The sequence below is a fragment of the Taeniopygia guttata genome, chromosome 9 (genome assembly GCF_048771995.1).
Source record: "Taeniopygia guttata chromosome 9, bTaeGut7.mat, whole genome shotgun sequence".
Lineage (NCBI taxonomy): Eukaryota > Metazoa > Chordata > Aves > Passeriformes > Estrildidae > Taeniopygia > Taeniopygia guttata.
The window spans coordinates 13,475,377-13,495,518 of NC_133034.1; the positions used below are offsets into that span (position 1 = coordinate 13,475,377).

Genomic DNA, 20,142 nt, shown 5'->3' on the forward strand with positions numbered 1-20,142 from the left:
AGCTACAGTTAAAATAAGGAAGTTCTTGAATAACATTCCAGAAATTTGGGTGTTTCATTTCCCTCCAACTTGCTTTTGTGACTTTTCAAAGTTACATGGAATGGTCAGTGATCCAGTCTGCAATTTTTCTGGACTTCAGCTGCACTGCATGTTTGAAAAAACTGAGCACCTTGGGAAAAAAGGGCAGTCTTTAAAGACAAAGCCTTACACCAAATGTCTGAAGTTTCAAGGGCATTTAATGGTTAGAGATATTTCTACTTTCTTGGCTGCTCAGAAGAGGCTGAGAGGTAGGCAAAATGAAGAGGGAGATCAGAATTTGACCCTCTGTTTCTGTCACTTTAATATTTGGCATTTCGGTGGCCTAAAAAGACTGGGGAAATCATTTAAGAACTAATGAAGAGCTATTTACCTCCTAAATCTTCTTCCCTTGAGTAATGAAATAATTACCCTCCCATAATCATGGAAATATTCAACTTGAATCTTAAATTGAGCTGTTGTGAAAAGTGGTAGTGATGTTACATAGGTGATCACCATGGTAACGTTTGGGAACTGCACTGTCGTCAGCCAAGAATATAGCTCTGCTTTTCCCATAGCACTGGAAACGAACTCTTCCAAGATCCCATATTGAGAAGGAAAAGTGAACATTTATCTGTCTTACCTGCTAGGACAAAGGCTTAAAAAGAAATACACAAGTCCATCAAAATCACAAAACAGCCAACCCCCTCAAAAATCCTCTCACCAGCACACTGTCCACGCACTGAATTACTTTGTAATGTGATAGTTCTGTTTGCTAGTTGTGTTTTGTTTATTCTTTGTACATTAAGTCAAGACAGATCCCAAAGGAACAACATGGTAGGATTACAAGGAAAAATCAAAATATTTTATTTGCATAACTTTGATAGTTAGACATCCTACAAACTATTAGAGCAGTTACCCTTTAACTTGGCTCTTTTACAAATGAGCCCTCTACTTCTGCTTGAATCTTTGATTTCTTATGCAATATGATTTTCTCCACTGGCAATAGTAGTCACTGCATCTGAAGACTGTTTACTCTAGGCCACCCAATCCAAGTAGCCCAAGAATAAATCTTGCTCCTTACTCAAGGGGCAGATCAAAGGAAGATCAGTACTAAGAACATTGCTTTTATTAATAGTCAAAGGGCCATACTTCTACATACTACCCCTTACAAAAATGTTCTGAGGTTAAAGCCTTTCAGAGTATGTCAAACATTCAGGCCAGAAGAGATGGGCAATTTTTACGACACTTTTGCAAACCAAGGGATGAAGCTAATGTGCACTACAAACAAGGACTCTGTATCAAAGCTGAAGGAGTTACACATCTCCCAGCTCTAAGATATTCACTTTGAAAGTTGTTTTTCTGCCTTAATGCTGAGTGATATGAAAGCATAACCATTCAAAGACGAGATTAAGTATCTGGGATACTAATTTTCCATTAAGCAGGATAGAGAAATTGAAGTGTCAATGATACTCGAGTACACGCTGCTGTGGAGATGGTAGATAAGATGCCCAAACTGCATTGGCAGTTTACAGCTAAGAATGATTCTATGGGTTTTTGCTAAAATGTAAAGTTAATTAAAAATCCAAATCATAAACAAGAAAATTTTCAGAAAGAACTAATACGCCTAGCAAATTGTAAGTAAGCAGAGGATTACATTCTTCTGTTAAGGATGTTCTCTCTTCTGAAGAATTAATATACCTGAGGAACATTCACAATCATTTTCAAGGCAGTATAAGGAAAGCTGCCTTCCAGGTTGCTGCAATAAAACAGCATGCTTGCAGGTGAGGTGAGAACAGTAATAAAGGCAACATATCCAGGCTCTGAAAATATTCTGAATTTCACTTGAAGTCATAAGTGATCTATGGAGTTCATAGTGGATTTCTAAAGGCCTAACCTTTATCTAGTGGTTACTGAATTAAAATATTCTCTGATAATGATGGGATTCATCACTCCTTACGTTAGCTACCTAAAACCTATGCAACTAGCGTAACCTGGCTTTCTTTGCAGGCAGTGACAAACGATGCTTGAACATACAAAAGGTAAGATACCTTTTCCTAAACACTTCTCAGCATTCAGAAGGCAGTTGTCATATCTTCACACTTCTTTTCCATGGAACAGAGCTTTATATCCTAAACTTGGCATCACATCTTCTAAATTCTTAATTACCTAAACAGTTGTTACTGCACATGAACCCCAGTCCTAACCAAAGAGAGCCTGCTCACACCTGCTCACCAGTGATATCAATCCTGGGATGGTACAAGCTGGAGTGCTGCAAAAGGCAGCCAAACTTCTGCCCCTGAAATGGGAGCAGAGGCCATAAAGGCTTACTCTGTCTGCTTAGCACAGAAGGAGAAGATGCAGATACTGCAGAAGGAAGTAGAGCTCAAGATCTCTTTGACAGATGTAAAGAGGTGCTGAGGCAAAAACAGCATGTGGTATCAAGAGAAAAAAAAAAAATCCCACCTGCTTTAGTCAAGTACAGATAAGGACAACTCACAGACCTTTTGACTGCTCCAAAGGCATAGATCAGTGCAGTGTTAGACTTTGAGCAGCACTTCTTTCTTCTGTGGGCAGTGGGGGCATCTGACTAATGCAAGAACGCCTACAGCTCACTCTTGGATATGTTAGAAGCTGTAAGAGGCCTCTTATTCCCAGAGAGCCTGGGATAACCATTTCAACAGATGATACACTCGTCATAGACTATGGTTGTGTGAAAGGAGCAGCAGATGTCTTCCCTGGAAAAAGTTCTGAGTCAAATGTCCCTTTCACTGACTCCACTATCCAAGCCACTTTAAATGTGCTTGCCAGTCTATGGTCAGCCATCTTTCTCAGAAGCTTTCCCACTTTCCTAAACACAGAACTTTCCAGTCCAAGCCCCGCTGGTCTTTTTCCTGTCACTGGGATCAAATGGATTATCCTCTCCTGACCCCTTCCCAGAACTGTCTGTAACAACCCTGGTTCTGGTCAGGAGACCAGCACCCCGAATTGTTTGACGTCCTCAGAGTCTGTCAGTAAAACTGTGGAGACAAGAAACAGATCTTTCAAAAGAAGAGTTTCAGGTCTTTGCCAAAGAATACACAATTTAGGAAAATGGATCCAAAGCACAGAAGAGCATTATCTAAATATACCATTACCTCAGCATAACTACTTTATTCCAAATGAAGAAGGATCCAACTCATCCCTGCTTTCCCTGGAAAACACAGCTTCTTGCTGTGTACAGTGCCCTCTCTGCCTGTGTTTCAACTGGCTCACAAAGCCATATTCTCTTTAATGTACAGTTATGATTGAGGAAAAATAAGCCTAATTCAGGTCAAGATTTTTTATTTTTAGGTCAGGTAGATGCAAGCCACAAGCATTCACCAATTGATATCTTCCCCACTGTGTACTCCAGAAGCACTAGTTTGAATACTTATCTCTGACTTTTTCTCAGCCCCTTTGTTTATCTCAGAATCTTTAACTCTGAGCTGGATAATAGAAAATTAAATTATTTTTATTTATCAAAAGTAGTGTTTATGGCAGTCTGGCCCTCCTTAGAGCCCTGCTATAGTTTAGGGACTATTTAGTGAATAATTTATAAATTGAACATTTTATAGGCTACAGTTCTCACATAAGTAGACATATGTCATACACTCATCATTCAAAGGTACACTCCAATGGAGAACAGGTTTCTGCCTCAATTTTGGAGCAGTGAACTCATCATTCATTTTCTATTTGCTTGACTTAGTCACCGAGTTGTATAAGCAAGAAAATGCCATGCAATTAAACATTTTGCACTGACTATTCTGACACTAGCTCACAAAAGCCCCTGGAGATCCAAAAGGGAAGGAATAGTTCTGGGTTTTCACAGCAGGTGGCAAGTAGGATTGCAAAGACTCTGGCCCTACAAGTAGAAGAACATGGCCTTAGACCATACACATAACCAAAGTATCCGGGTGTCATATTCAGGGGTTATATGCACATCAGGAGTTGTACTTGCAGAGTAAGAAAAGAAAGAGAAATACTCCCAACCCAGAAAATACTCCTGTCACTCACACTTTCAAGAAGTAGTTCTCAGAGTAAGAGCTCAGCAGGCAAAAAAGGGAACTACTTGCAGCTCCCTCATGCCCCGGTTTGCATGTGGTAGTTCAAATTAGAATTTGTCACTCATTTTACACTCACATAGAAGATAAAGTAGAATCAAACAGCTGAAAAAGGTACAAAATTTCATCTGCTCTACGATCCACCTTGAGATAACTGTGCTTAAGACACCTATAGTAAATACTCAGTTGTTCCTAAAAAACTTTAAAAATGGGTATTCCATAGACTCCTCTGACAGCTTATTATGGTGATTTTCACAGAACAGTGACACCCTCCACTATTAGGAAGCTTTTCAAATAAGTAACCTGCATCATGTTAGGCCTGTCCTGCTTATTCTTCAGAGAGACAGAGAACAAATTTCTTTTGTTTTTCTAGCAGATATTTATTTTTGCACTGCCTATTATCATATGCTTACACGCACACACACACTTTAGTATCATTTTATTTTATCACATTTCTTCCAGGTTCCGATCTCTAAAATCTGTCACTGCTCTCCTTTGGACCATCTCTGGTCCACACTTTATTTGGAGTGTCCAAAACTGAAACAAATAGTCCTGCTCAGACCCTCCTGGTGCTTACAGTAGCATTATCCTGCACACTTATATCCCAATCCATTACTTGAAAACTTTGCAAGAGCTCAGAAATTTTTCTTGCTTCTGACATGTGTCCCACCAGGACCATTACATGATTTTCTACAAAACTCATGTGTCTCCTGTGCTCTCCTATGCATTTTGTAAACCTAGTGTGTTTCTTCCTTGCAGTTTGGTGGCACCTGCAAATGTAACTGACTACTCGCAGGCCCATTAGTTAGGTCATTAATGTAAACAAGAATAATACCTGATCCAGTACAGGAACCTTTGGTTGCTCACACAACATAGATTTTTGTACTGAACAACTGTTACATACTTGCTCCGTACATATCTCTATATATTTTAGTGTCTTTCCAGCAACTGGGTATTCTATAAATTCCTCACTTTTCCCACTCTTTCTACATAATCACTAAATTTACACTTTCTAGTATCTAGGTAACTTGTCTGCCCCTCGGAAGTTCCTGCAGATAAACTATCAGAGGCTCTGAGAGTTCACCAACCAGCCCATTAAGCACCAAGAACAAAGTTCCTCTGCCCAGCTGGCATGAAAACATCTACATTTTATACACGGTATCAGACCTGTGTCTTCCTTATTGTCTCCTGCTGGTGCTGGTGTTAGGCCACCTCATTGCAGCTGACCTTTATCCTGAAATCCAGCAGGAAAGGCTCAACACTTGAGCCCTTCCACTGTCCCTTCAGCCACTGCCCTCGCTCACGAACAGCTCCTCTGATTTACTTACACGTGCGCAGTTTGCTGTAGTAAGCTGACCTAGTTTCCACTTTGTTCAATCCTCTTCCCCATGTCTGAAGTATGGGAAGTGCTCTTGATTTAGTCAGCTTGGGTTCCTACTGTATTTCCTGTCCTTGCCCCTTGATGGGATAATTTGCACTGTACCTTCAGTAGGCAGCTCCCTTCTTACCTTCTCGCTTAGACCAGACTCCTAACAAGCCTGCCTCTGCTGCACACACAGTAGATGTATTTAGACTAAAGTTATTCCAAATAAGGACATCAAGGATCACAAAAACCAGCTCTGTGCTACTATTTTTCACTTCAGACAGTGTACTGTCGGATTAAAAGATTTTTCACTTCACCCAGGAGTGGCTAAATCTATCTACATTCTTTCATATCTTCTAAAAAGCAGATTTTCTTCCAAAAATTTTAAACTGATTGGTATGGAATTCATTAAGAATTCAAATAATCACAATAGTTACCTCCAGTAAAAACATGCAGATACTTACAGGTGAAAATTGTGCATCTTATTTTTCTTGAGATGCTACTCTAATGATTCCAATCTCACTTTTCTTGGGTATTTTTGCTTCCAACTCATTCAGTCTTTTTCCTTGACGTCATTCTGCTCAATATTGTAAGTTGTGATAACTACTGTTTTGATTCACTGTTCCCAAGTCTTCTACACATGTGTAGCATTCTTTGGCATCGGTACACAAATAAAATACAAGAAATGTGACATGCTACAAAACTGGAATGTAAGTCAAGTTTTTAGACTTGCATCCACTGAGTCCTGGGGTTTGGGGGCTATTATTGCTTTTAACAATTTTATTCAACTGTTTTTGATGGACTTATTAAAGTTTGGATTCCTTTCACTTTGAAGTGATCCCATGCTCTTAACTTGAAGAAAAACCAATATTTTTTTATCAATCATGAAATTGTGTGAATTTTCAGTATATAATACAATTTAAGGAAAAAAAAAGTCAAAACTATTAAATAACTAGTGACATCTTGAGACAGAGGGATCAAGATATTATTATAATCTATAAAGATTATAGTGAAGGAATAATATGAGAATGAAACCATCTCAACTTTTCAAAACAATCTAACTAATTTAAGGAGATCTGTGTCATCGGCCCATGCACTTGTTCTCTAACCACCTTTGAAAATTCTCACTCTGTAATTAGTGCTCTCTGTCTCTAACACTACTGAAATGAAAGCATAACTTGCCTGAAATTGGGCTGCTGTTTATAATGCAAATTAGTAAGCATTTTCCCCCCATAAAAAAATCCTTAATTTACAATGTTTAGCAAGTTTACATTCTGGACCAGACAAGATAAATCATTCACACAAAATTATACAGAAATCCAGTCAACATAGCTTTAGTAAATATGCTTTGAAGTGTTGGAAATAAGAAAGCTGACAATTTTTAATTTTTTTCCCCCTTTCAAACTCTCAAGAGAATGATACCTGTATATACCAAGCTTTCCAAAAATACCATTTTCAAAGAGTATACAGGGTAAAAGTAATGTAGAATACCTTGATCACAAGTGATTGCTGAAAATGAGCTTTATACTAACAAAAATATTCAGTACTTCAACTATTCAGGGTTTAAGCCCTGAAATTAATTCACCCAATGAAATTCTAACATCAAGACAGAGCTAGACAGGAGAAAAAGCTGTAGCTATGAAAGGCATTTCTTCCTATATGGGGATTGAAAAATGTGGATTATCTTCATAAACCAAGCTTTTACCATAATAGGTGACCTAATAATAATGCAAATTTCTCATAAAACTATAATTACAATAACTATTTTATTCTAATTATCTGTGGTCATATACATGTATTCAACTTAACACCATCTTCAGATGCATCTAATGTCCTCAGCATGCTGTGCCATTTTGTAAATAGATGGTACATGGATTTGATGGGCCAATTTGTCCCAAATCTCACATTCTGTCCTGAAAGAGCAGCAGACATAACTGCACCTACTCAGACAGCACCTGTGAATCAACTGTATCTCAAAGTAGCAGCTTATGCACCATTTTCTCATTCTTCTGAAGAGATAAGGGAGAGGAAAAACTTAACTCTAACACCAAGACAGTCTGGTGAGCAGAGAGAATGGTACCATCTCTATCCTGGTCATCCTTTGCCCACACAGAGAAAAACAGCAGTCAGTCTCATATGTTCTCCTTATAATTAACTGATAATTCAAGAAGGGCAGGATTAAAAAAAAAAAAATGGGGGGCTCATTTACTTCTGCTTTCAAGTGAGGAAGATGAAGGTGCATATAACATTGCACAGTGTATAGTCAAATAAAATGAACAGCAACATACAAGCAGCTCCTAAAATTTCAAGTTATGTACCTATTAAATGTAATCTGATGATTAGCTTCATGTTAAAGATATAAACTATCAAAGGCAATCAATAACCAGAGACATCAAATATTATACACAATGCAGTTTGTCCATATCATAATCTAAAAATCTGTGTTCTTTCCTAAAAGCATAGGCAATGTGACTTTTCCTAGATAGCCTGCTGTGACCAGGACAAGAGGCTTGGAGTTGCTCCTGCTCACTCTTCTGACCTGCACTAGTCCAAGGGTTCAGCAGTGACCCTGTGGGAAATGGCATTAAGGGTGGAAGTTACAACAGCAGCAGTGCCACATTTTCACACTGCAAATCTGGTAGTCCAGCCTTGGCAACTCCTTTTTTCTAAATGTATTCTGCATTTCTGTCAAATAAATACTGCATAGCTATGCAATGCACTGCAGAGAGGAGGAACAGGTGAAGGTTTGCTCCTCACAGAAACCAGGAGCTGCTCCTGTGACCAGGAAACCCACAGCAGTCCCTTCTAGCCTTATTTCCAGTCTTTGTGCAGCATCTAGTTAAACTGTTACACAATTCATGGCTTTAAACCAGGATTTTTCTTTCTTATTAATTTCATTGATACAAGAATCTTGTACTATTCTGTCATAAAAGTTAATAAAGAACACCACATGGTACTTGAATTCCTGCCATTGGCAACACCACAAAATGTTAACGGAACAGCAATGACCCACTAGCTTATAGCACTGACTGGCAGACATGCTGGACTCAAAAACTTTGGTGAAATAATGTGCCTAGGAATGAAAAGCACAGGAAAAAAGACTAAGGCCTGAAGCAGGACAGTTCAAACTGCAGTGGGAAAGTTGCTATCTTGCATGGTTCTTGTGCAGAAAATAGTTGGCAATGGGATGCTTGCTTGTTATCCATGCATTACACCATCTTTGGATGGCTCAGCTGCACAGGCCAGAAGAGGCAAAAGCTGAAAACAAATTCCTGCCAATTTCTTCCTTCTACTCACTCATTTATTATGGAAAAAACATCCATAGATGCATTGCCCGTTCCAGATCTCTTGACTCTCAAGGCTTTAAAAGATTGGTAGTTATTCAGATTCATGAGTCTTCATAAGCAAATCATGATGTAACTTGTTTGAAGAGACAGATTCTGTAAACTTCATCTAACATCATTTACTGAGGGAACAACCTTTGAAACGAACAAGAGAAATTCCTAAAGCATTCTACTTCTTGGTATCAGTGAAATCCAGCCCTGGATTATTAGAGGCAGTGCTTCATGTTGCACCACTTTAATACAGTTTAACCACCTGCCCCGCAGGGGTCAGGCATCACTATTCCTATCTAGACATAATTAAATCTTTACTGAAAAAGGTAATGCATCATGAATTTGTATGCAAATTCTGAGGAAAAAAATTATAAATTATAAATCAGCCTTTTAATATCTAATCATATGAATTTGTTTTTTTTTTTAAATATTGTAAATTAAACAAAGCACAAAGAAAAAAAATCCAGAGTTTCCTGCATGTCCAGTTTTGAGGGAAATAATATTTAGAAAGTAAATTCTTGCATACAAAACAATTTTGTTTAGAGATTTTTTTTTTTTTAATAAACTTGTAGAGTTTGAATACCATTATTGTTAATGCCATGCTCTGTTAGTAAGCAGAAATCTCCTTCTTCTTGAGTTTACATGTCAGTTGAAGTCTTCATGGACTGATGGCTCACATAAAACTAGATAAAGATGACAGACTCTTTAAAGAAAGAAAATCTTTTCAGAATTTCCTTGGTACTGTTTCTGATCTTCTTTTTTTGATTTATGGTTATAAATTTTGATTGACTGCTTGACTGAGAACTGTCCTGGTTAAGACCTATTTGATATTCCCAATCTTTCTTCCTGAGGTCCCCAGAAAATAGTGTCTTCTGTTCTTTTACCAAGCCTCACAGCTCCGTGTCTCTCTATGGCATGAAAGACTCCAGATCTGAAGATAATCAAGACCACATGACTGCAGAGGGAGCCAATTGTGTGCAGCTCCAGGATCCAACACTGTAAGGTTAATGACTCCTTGTTGAAAGCGTATAATCATTTTGAAGTACCTTCTTTGTTTTGTGGTTTTGTTGTGGTTTTGTGTTTTGGGTTTTTTTTTTTTGTTTTGTTTTGTTGGGTTTCTTTAAAGAATGACAAAAAAAAAAAAACAAAACTGAGCCTAATTTTATGTGCCTGGGAGTAGCTATCTGAGCTTCAGGCAATACAAACGCTGCTATTACTGGGGAGTAAAAGCTCTGCATAATTAACAAACATCATCAGCCTTACAGTTCTTGTAGAATGTAGTAAGTTTCTTGCCTGAAGGCTGCTCTCAGCCTAGTAAGTCTGTTTACCCTGTCCAAGATTAGATTAGTTTAATTATTATGAAAAAGACTGCTAAGATCTTACAGCCTAATTATGCAAATGTTTCTAAATGTTCACAAAAGTAATTTATTTATTTGGAGATAAATGAATCTGTTTTGTCATAAACCAGATTGCAGTCCTGGCAATGTACAAGCAGGGTTATATGCCCTTAGGCATATCCTTCACCACAAATATCAGTGGGACCCCTGGATTACAACATTTATAAATACATAAATGTTTTTTTAGCAAGTTTTCATTGTTTTTATAAATTATAGTAATCCCAGAAAGAACTATCACAGGTTTAATACTCACCAACCTTGTTATGAAAACAGGGTTTCTCAGCAGAAGCATTTAAAAGATGCTAACAGCTAAAACATTCCTGGTAGACCTATTAAGATGCACCTGTTTTATTATGCTTTGGAACTGATATCTTCAAAAGAGTTCTTCCCTCCTAGCACAGACTCTTGCTGCTAACATAACCTGCATCAATACAGTTCTATTATTCTAAATAAGGTGGTAGTGTTCTTCTCAAGGCATATAGTGCTAACCTTAACTGGAAACAACCTTAGGAATTCTCTAAGTTTTCCTCATAAACCTCATTACAGGTTAGAGATTTAATTCTTCATCTTTTTTGTAATTACACGACAACACATGAATTAGATGCAGAAGTACTGTTCTATATTTAGCTACTGCTCCAGTTTCGTTGCTATTATCATGGAGATAACACCTAGGCAGTACACTGCTGCCTTCTCTGAACTCCTGCGCTTTCAAGGTAGACTATTGAAATTTTGGACTGTTAGACACTTAAAATCTGATCTTGACCACAAATGCAACTGAAAAGCTTAATGTGTTGCACTGCTGTGTGAAATGAAATGGGACATAAGCCCAGAAGAAGACTGGCCTTTACAGAGGTCAAATCTCATCTTAATGAGACAACACATCTGTAGACAGGGGCTATTTTGTGCATGTCATAGCAGACATCTCCAATTCCCACAGGCATCAGCTTCAGAGGGAGCTGAACTACAAGCATCTCTAAAACAACAAACACGTAAGGTTTAGCCAGATATTAGTAGCAAAGCAGGTGAAGTGCAATTCATATATTTATGACACTCAGATATTTTGAGGTAAGATCCTTTACACTGTACATCTAATTGATGCAGTAATGCCTTTCTGCCATCGATGTTTATTTTCTATTGGAGACAATAGTGTGACATTTTACTGGAAACAGTGCAGTAAAATCAATGCAGAGTGACTTCTTGATTTGTTTATAAATTAACTAGTCCTTAAATAAGCAAGGCAATAGCTCTGTATGGGAATTATACCCACAGTTCTCCTGTGTATTAAATGGAGGATGTGAGTGATTATTTTAACTGGCTGCTATGACATCACCATTATCATGGATATTCAAGACATTAGAAGCTGTGTGCTGTCAGTTAAATGATCACATCTCAAGTGCACCTGTGTTATAATTATTCATTTGGAGCAGGATCATTAACATATTCCTTAAGTCATTTACAGGCAATTTGACTCTACAGTAATGATTTTTTCCCTCTTTGTAACAAATTAATGAGATATATATAAATACGCAAGTACAAATGAAATTCACACAATTCATACCATAATTAGCGTGTACCAAAGGTCTGAAGATTGTCTAACTTGTGTTTTTTCCTGTGGTAGGCAGCTGTTCAGCACTATATATGATTCTTTCAGAAGAAAGACCCCTGTCAATATATTTTAATAGTCACAACAAGGTTAGGAGTGATGTTAGCTGTTGGCACTTATAAAGCAATACTTGTAGTCCAGGCTCAAGAGTTTAAATTATGAAAGTAGAAAAGGAGATAAGATGGAGATTTGTTAAATCTGTCTATTGAACTACATAAATAAGTTACTTGTTCAGTATCACCAATGTAATTCATTTGCCCCATACATACAGTTGGGGCAAGAACATACATACAGTTGGGGCAACAACATACAGTTGTTTCTGGCTAGACAACTTTAAGAATCTGGGAGTTGATTGATAAGTATGTACAAGTACAGTGAAGCATGTCCACACACCTGCCAAACAGCTTAAATATTGATACCTCATTTTAGGCTTTTTTCCCATGTCCATGCTGACAGAACTTCCCTAAAACTGTAAAATCTCTGTCACTAGTGCAAGATAGTGCTGATCTTAGCTTGCATACAAAGCTCTTTGGAGAGATCTCACATTACTGAGTGAAGGCTGCTGTAAGAATGTCAGAAAACTGTAGTGCACGCTCATTTGGAGCCAAAGAAACCTCTATCCCATAACACCCAAGATGCAATAATTGCCTACTCCAGGCAACATGTTTTCCTCACTCACAAGATGTGGTGGACTGAAAAAATTCACAGCAGCATTTACACAGCTCAGTCCTACACACTGTTTGCCCTTACCATGCCATTAGTTGGTGTCATTGCATTTAAATAAATTCTTCTATTTGATTGCAAAACAATTCCCTCAATCTTATGCAGGAGAGAGGCAATGTGGCTTAGTGAACTACTGGGTTGAAATCTACGTACTGGGCAGGTGTATCCTGTCTCTAGAGCTCCATTAGTGAGCACAAGTTTCTCCACTGGGAGAAGAGACACTGTGAGGCAGCAGCTTTTCTTCTAATTCATTCCCCTGAAAATGTGTGTAAAACTCCTGCTATTTGGGGAACTTCTTCTCTTACACAGGTGCTCTTTAGAAGTGACTTGGGAGTATCTGTAAAGACAGAGTGTGGAGAAAAGTGGTCCCAGCTTCTCTTCAGTTTTACAAGAGTGGATCCTGGGGGTGCTCAGAAATCCCCAAATACATCCACAGCAATGACATCACCTCTGCCTTGGCTCAGCAACCTCTCTTGGACAAAGAGGAAATAGATGCTTCATAGGAAAGAGCAGCTGCATGTGTGCATAGGGAACTCTGAGGCAGTAATCTATAACTCAAAGCATGGGACATGCTGGATGACATACATGATCCGGTATGGCAACAGATGCAGAAAGGATCCTAGATTTATCTGCAATCAATTTTGTGCTAGACTTCCATTTGGAAATCCTGACCTTAGGAAGGTTATTGGATTTTCTATTCGCTTCTTCCACAGTCAGGATATCAGAGGGAAGTGGTGAACCAATGCCACACGAGAAACTTAGTAACATGATGCCAAAATCTCTGAGATTTAGTGATCTATTTCCCTAATTATCCTGGGAAAAATTACAGCACCCTTTATGGAATAAGAGCATTATTATAATAATAGTTTTCTCAGTGGTTATCAAATCTGGTTATTACAGTGAACTAATTTGATAGTGAATAAAAAGGTATCAACTGATACTAATGCTGTCAGTAGGTGAAGGTGCCACCATTACTGCAAATATTACAGACAAAGGAAGAATTTTAACTACCAAATGCCACACCAGTCATAAAATCAAAGCACAGAGACACTGGGATGGAAGCAAAAAACAGATGAATCTTCAGTATTTTTCAAGATATAAATAACTCAGATAATCTTACAATAAAACAGTACCCACTGTGTCAATGTGTCATTCCCAAATATCAGTGAGAAACAGAGATTCAAAAAGAATGTTTAGACCCTTGAACATCACACTCTATCAGAGTAATTTACTGGTTTTAATATACAATTGAAATGCTACAGAAAACAAAATGTTGGATTATAATATATTTTGTGTTACTGAAAGGCACTTCCTCCAACAGTGTGTTCCACACCATTGAAAATTCAGCCTTTGCCCTGCCCTTTCTCCTGGTACAGCTCACATCCCCATCACTTGGCCAGGCGGCTCTGCTCCACAGCCCTTTCTCAGGATCTGATGTTCACAATGTGGCATCAGCAATGGCCTGGGGTATTTCCTCTCTCAGAATAAAATCTCACAACTCACCCCCTCCCATATCAGTACCTAGAGACTTTTCATCCCTGCCCACCAGCCACAGTTAGTACTTCCCTACCCAAGCAAGCTCAGATGGGCTTCTCAGAGGATTTATCCTGCACTGCACCATAACAGCAGACATTTAAAGCAGCTAACAAAAGAAAGAACTTGCTATTCTTTCACCCAGTGTTGGAAAGCATCAATGTCATGGTGGAAAGCCAAAAGAGAGTTCTATATATATGCCCTACATACATATATCCTCTTTTTCCTATACTGGAGACAACCTGGTTACCTATCTAGCTTGGGATAGCAAGCCCTATACCTGAAATTTCTTGGTACCCTGATTTTTCTCAGGGTCTGCATCACACTTACCCTCGCTATCACATCTCTCTAAAACCCCTCTCTCTCTCTTTAAGACATGAGAAGAGAAATTCTCCCTGGCCATCAAGTGAGCCCTAAAAAGTAAGCCATCCTACTCTAGACTGTCACTGTGACAATTTAAATCTGTGCATCTGATGTTATCTTACCTGTGCCAGCACTTTCCTTTTGCCTCTTCCACCTTTAAAGACCACTTTAAAGGCTTCCTTGTCATAAAGCTGCATTCACTCAGGCAGCAATGTACAAGTTTGAAGAAACCCACAATACACATCAGAAAAATGCAGAGCACTCATCATGACTCATTCTTACTTTCTCTGTATTCACTGAAAGCAGTTTTATATTTGTGAACTGCATGATACCACTGAACAGTACCCAAGTGCCGTCTCTGGGTGACAAAACTTGCCACTACCAATTTGTTGGACTTTATTCAGAGCAGAGCAGGATCCATACAGTTCATTTCCCTTGGCCCACCCAGCATCAGTCCCCCACCCTCAGCCTCCAGGCAGTGAGCACCCTCCTGAGTGCTCCTTCCAACCTCCCTGGGCCCCCTTAGCCACAGCCACTGGCTCAACACAGTATCACAGACCTGCAGTCCCTTTTCAGATGGCAAAAGGGAGGGAGTTGGACCCTATTTGCGCTGAATTGCTCTGTTGTTCACATGCAGGGGAGACAAAGACCTCTCTTCCCCCATCTTTGCTGTAGTTTTGCTTGGATCACCTACTTGTGCGTCAAATGAAAATATATGCACAGTAAACCAGTTATCTTTAAGACATTAACATTTACCAGCTGTTCAGGTACCTTGACATCTGACAAAAACTGAAGAAATATTATGGCATCTGTGTATCATACAGGCAAATAACCAAACTTAAATCAAATGTTACATCATTTTTCACCTGACTATTCCAGAAAAAAAAAATAAGGCAAAAGCAGGCTACACTGTACTTCATACTCAGAATAGATTTATTTCATCTTACTGAGGCTTCCTGTATCACTCATTACTCATCTATCCAGAAACAACAAGTGTTTAGCTTGTGAGAACAATAGCCTGTAAATTTTTGAATCTGAAATATTCATGAGAAATAGGTAATGACATTTAAAGCTTAACACACACACAGACACATATTCTGAGTTTCGAATGAAAGATCATAAAAAGCCAGAGTGCAATGTAGCATTATCCTTTGTTTTCAATTGTTTTGAAAGACAGTTTACATATGAAAATAGCTGGGAGAGATGGGATATTTTCAGATACAGCAGTCCTTGTCTGGGTGAGGATCTGTGCCTAAAGACCAGGGTCCTTTAGCATTGCTGAGGAACTGCTACAGAGCAGTAGCCCATCAAGTTGAAGGGAATGCTGTGTCCTAGACCAGTGTTACTGATGGAACAGGTCTGCTCTGGGCTGACTCATCAACTTCCATAAATTACTTGGACACAGGACTCAAAGGGATGCTAAATAAATTTGCTAAAGGTACTAAATTGGGAGGAGCTGTTGACTCCTTTACAGGCAGAGAGGCCCTGCAGGGAGACCTTGACAATTTAGAGGGCTGGACAGTCACCAGTTATATGAAGACAAGTGCTGAATTCTGCACCTGGGATGGGACAGCCTGGGTGCACAGACAGACTGGGGAATGAGAGCCTGGAGAGCAGTGCCACAGAAAGGGACCTGGTTGATGGAAAGTTGAATGTCAGGCAGCAGTGCCCTGGCAGCCAGGAGTGCCAGCTGTGCCCTGCGGTGCCTCAGGCACAGCATCACAGCCAGGCAAGGGAGGGGATTCTCCTGCTCTGCTCTGACCTAGGGCAGCCTCACCTTGAGTGCTGGGGCAGTTTTGGGCACCACAATGCAAGAAAGACACTCAGCTATTAGACAATGTCCAAAGGAGAGCTGTGAATGGTGAAGGACCTTGAGGGGAAACCGTGTGAGGAGCAGCTGAGGGCACTTGGTCTGTTCAGCCTGGAGGAGCCTGAGGGGAGACCTCTGCACTTCCAGCCTCCTCCCGAGGGGAAGAGGAGGGGCAGGCACTGATCTCCTCCCTATGCTGACCAGGGACAGGACAGGGGGAGTGACCTGAAGCTGTGCCAGGAGAGGTTTGGGTTGGATGTCAGGAAAAGGTTCTGCCCCCAGAGGGTGGTTGGGCACTGACCAGGCTCCCCAGGGAAGGGGTCACAGCAGCAGCAGCCTGGCAGAGCTCCAGAAGTGTTTGGGCAATGCTCTCAGGCACATGGTGTGACTCTTGGGGATGGTGCTGAGCAGGGACAGTTCTTTGATGATCCTTGTGTGTCTCTTCCAACTCAGAATATGCTATAATTCTGTGAGTCTATGATGTATTTGGAATTTAAACCTCTTTTTCATTTGATATGGTTTTTGATTTCAGTTTGACTTTTTTTAAGAAAGGGAAATGATATATCATTTGGTAGAGAATGTTTCTTTCGATTAGAAAGCTAATCTGTATTTTGAGGTAGAAAAATAGTAGTCTACCGCTATTATGGCTGATTTCATTTTTAAGTTAACATTATCACATGGTTACAGATTTTCCAGCTTTATGCAACAAATATTGAATTAGTTATTTCAGATCCCACACTTCACAAACATATATTCCTAATAATAATAATTTCCTTCAATTCATTATAGTTTCAAAAACATTGTGACACATCGTAGAGATACATCCTCCATATATATTTGACTTTGAATTGAGTCTTACAAATACTGAAATACAACAAGGACTGCTGATGGGGAAAACCAAAACAGATTAAAATCCCAAACACTCTGCTCATTTCCTCAAAAAAAACAAAGGTGCTGTGATTCTGGATGCAAAAAAATCCCAAAATCTCTATACATTAATTTCTTATTTTTCTATGAAATTGTCATATGAGACTGGATTAAATTTGATCTCCACTATTTCCTACCTCACAAATCCTCTGCAAAATTAGGCAGGGTGGAAAAGTGACATCTTTAAAGAATTTAAACCAAAGCTAATTTTCCCATTGATAAAGAAATCAAGCATGTTTTAAAGGACTGACACCTTTGATTAACTGGAAATTTGATACCCTCAGAGCACCTGTTGACTACAGCATTTAAGGTACCAGGTAGTCTCGTGCTAATCGCTGACCCTTACCTCATACAGGGGTTGAAAAGCGTAGCTCATCCCCTTAACTCAGGAGGGGAAGCTGGAACATCAGGCACCACTTTCATTTTCACTTTATCAAGAGCTCAGACCTTCCTAGACCCACATCATCTGCTCTTATCAGAAAGATGCCCTCTGCTCTCTTTCTTCTGCTTGAAGCGGAGCCCCTCTCTGCTACACAAAGGATCTTGTCACTGCTTTCACATGGTTTGCAGCTTCATTACAAGCATTTTGCACATCTCAGGCTGGAACCTGTAGATGAGAACAGCTTTTTAATGTTTTCTGTAGTCTGTAAGAATCGTGCAATTATTCAACTGAAAGCAGTAAGCATGAAGGGAAAAATATTATTTTCAACTCTACTTTCGCTGCACATTTCCAAGATGAGGCAGTGAAGCTTCATTTGCAGTCTGTTACAAAGCAAATCAAGATATATATTTAATATCTAAATTGTGCACAGAAGCAATATGGAAAGAAGAGAAGAAACTGCTGATTATGTAGTTCAAGATGGGGCGAAAAACATGCTGTTCACACATATCAAATGCCAGCAGGCAAATGTTGGAATAGTATCATTCCCTGCTCACTTAACTTGCTTTCTGCAGAAACTGATACATCTGTATAAATATAGGACACTCACTTGTAATTGAGGTCTCTCGTTGCAAAAATAAGGTCTCCAAAATTAGCTTCTGAAGTGCCTGGCGCCTCAAACTGCACGACAGTAAAGTGATCTTCCACAAGATGGCTCTCTCTGTCTCTGTTCTTATTACTGATTCAAACCTATGGAAAGGGAACATAAATAATATTCAGGACAAAACAAGATTACAGTTTGGAGGAGTAAGAGTGCCTCCACATGGGAACATAGATGCTTCACTGAATTAGGGCAACCTCTGTACAGTGGAGAACAACACATCATCCATTTTCTGCTGACGGTAAAGGGGTTTCACAGGGTGTTTCGAAATTATGTCTTTTGAAAGGCAGTTGCTTCTCCATCTGCAAGCCAAGCTGATGGCCTCCAATGAAGTTTCATTTTATCAGCCACATTCCTAAGGGACAGTGCCTAAATTAACAAGCACTACTTTTCAGGGTTAACAGAAATGCTCAGCTTCTGGGCTCAATTTAGCAGATAGTTCCTGCTCTGCTATAAGCATGGGCAGTGAACCATCTCTGCAAATGTAAATTCATACTTGCACTCCAGACTTCAGGGAAAAGGAAACAATAATAATAATAGAAAATATTTGCACCAATATATTTTTAAAAGATTTTTTTAGACACAAATTCTATTACTCTCTTGATATGACAGCTATGGAAAAGTATCTTTGTGACATCTGAAAATATGTGATTTGAATAGCTTTGAAACTTATTGGACACACAGAGCCTGCTTACCCATATTCATCCTGGACCATTTTGTATCTTTACCTTATTTTCTGTGAAGTCCACTTTCATGTACATTGTTCTGTTTAATGTGCTTACCAGAACCTTGAGAATGTGTGAAACAGATTTGTTTATGGAGTGTTTATCTACACCTACAGAATATTCTCTCAGAAATTAAGTATCTCAACAATCTAAAATACATTTGACTGAAACAGAGATGCTAAAATCTTGCCTTATGCCACCAGTAGCTTTACAGTACCTGATGATGATATAGATATTTGTCATTGTATAATGTGCATTCCTCCTCCTATTACAATTATTTAAAGTAGCTCACCTTTAAGCAGTTCCATTGCGTGGATACAGGACAGTTGTGCTATCAAATAACTGCCCTACTGAGCAAGAGGGTCTCCAAACTGTATTCTGGGACAGGTATAAAGCAGCAAAAAACTCCCTAGGTCCCATCCTCTTTGTTATAGAAGGTGGGAAGAGCTGTGACAGAAACCTCCAGTTCTGTGGGATTCCTGGCACAGTTTGGAGCTGGGAATGTGTGAGCTTCCTAAAACACCTTGTGGGAAAAAGCTGGGACACCAGCTTCCCACATGGTTTATCTAAGGCAGCTCACAGCTTCAGGCTACCTCACTTCTACCACAGCACAAAAGTACATCTCTGGCAGCTGCACTAGGGCAGCTGGGACATTGAAATTACCATGTAATTTACTCTCACATGCCCATGCTCATTGCTTCTGGAATACACCATCCTCAGTTGGCCCCATTATGACAGATGATAAGTGTAGTGTGGTAGGCAGGGACCTCCTTTCTTCTCACATCACTGTTATGTGGTCTCCGCAGAGCTGTAAGAAGGTACCAGAAGTGTAGACCCACATTTGGCTTGACAATAGCCAGCAGAGAGTTCTCTTACCACACTAGGACTCCTCAGTGAGCATTTGCAGCTAGATTACGTCTCTTCTTCATAGTATGAGCACAGGAAACTGCTTACAGGGTCCCCTAAGAATATGGTCTATTAAATTAGCAAAACCAGGATTAGGTTTAAAGCCTAAAAGGAAAGAGAAAACAGTGTTTCCTACACATTACAAATTGATATTATTTTTATGTACCTCGAGTTGACTATTGACCACCTGCTCCTTATCATACACACTGCTTCCCACCTCATCATTCAGCTTTCCTGCATGCACACGAAACCCTTTTCCAGCACTGTGATTGCCATTGGACCATTTTCCTAGCAAGGTAAAGGAGCTCTGCTCTCTCTAT

General features: G+C 39.4%; 1 long non-coding RNA gene across 1 annotated transcript in view; it reads right to left on the reverse strand.

The window, feature by feature from the left end:
• Positions 1-20,142, reverse strand: part of LOC121470465 (uncharacterized) — a 69,533-nt gene that overhangs the window by 24,285 nt on the left and 25,106 nt on the right. Inside the window, exons 3-4 of the long non-coding RNA XR_012057460.1 lie at positions 18,141-18,280; positions 17,498-17,758 (exon numbers count right to left, since the gene is read on the reverse strand). This is a non-coding gene — a long non-coding RNA (uncharacterized lncRNA). The remainder of the gene's footprint in view (positions 1-17,497; positions 17,759-18,140; positions 18,281-20,142) is intronic.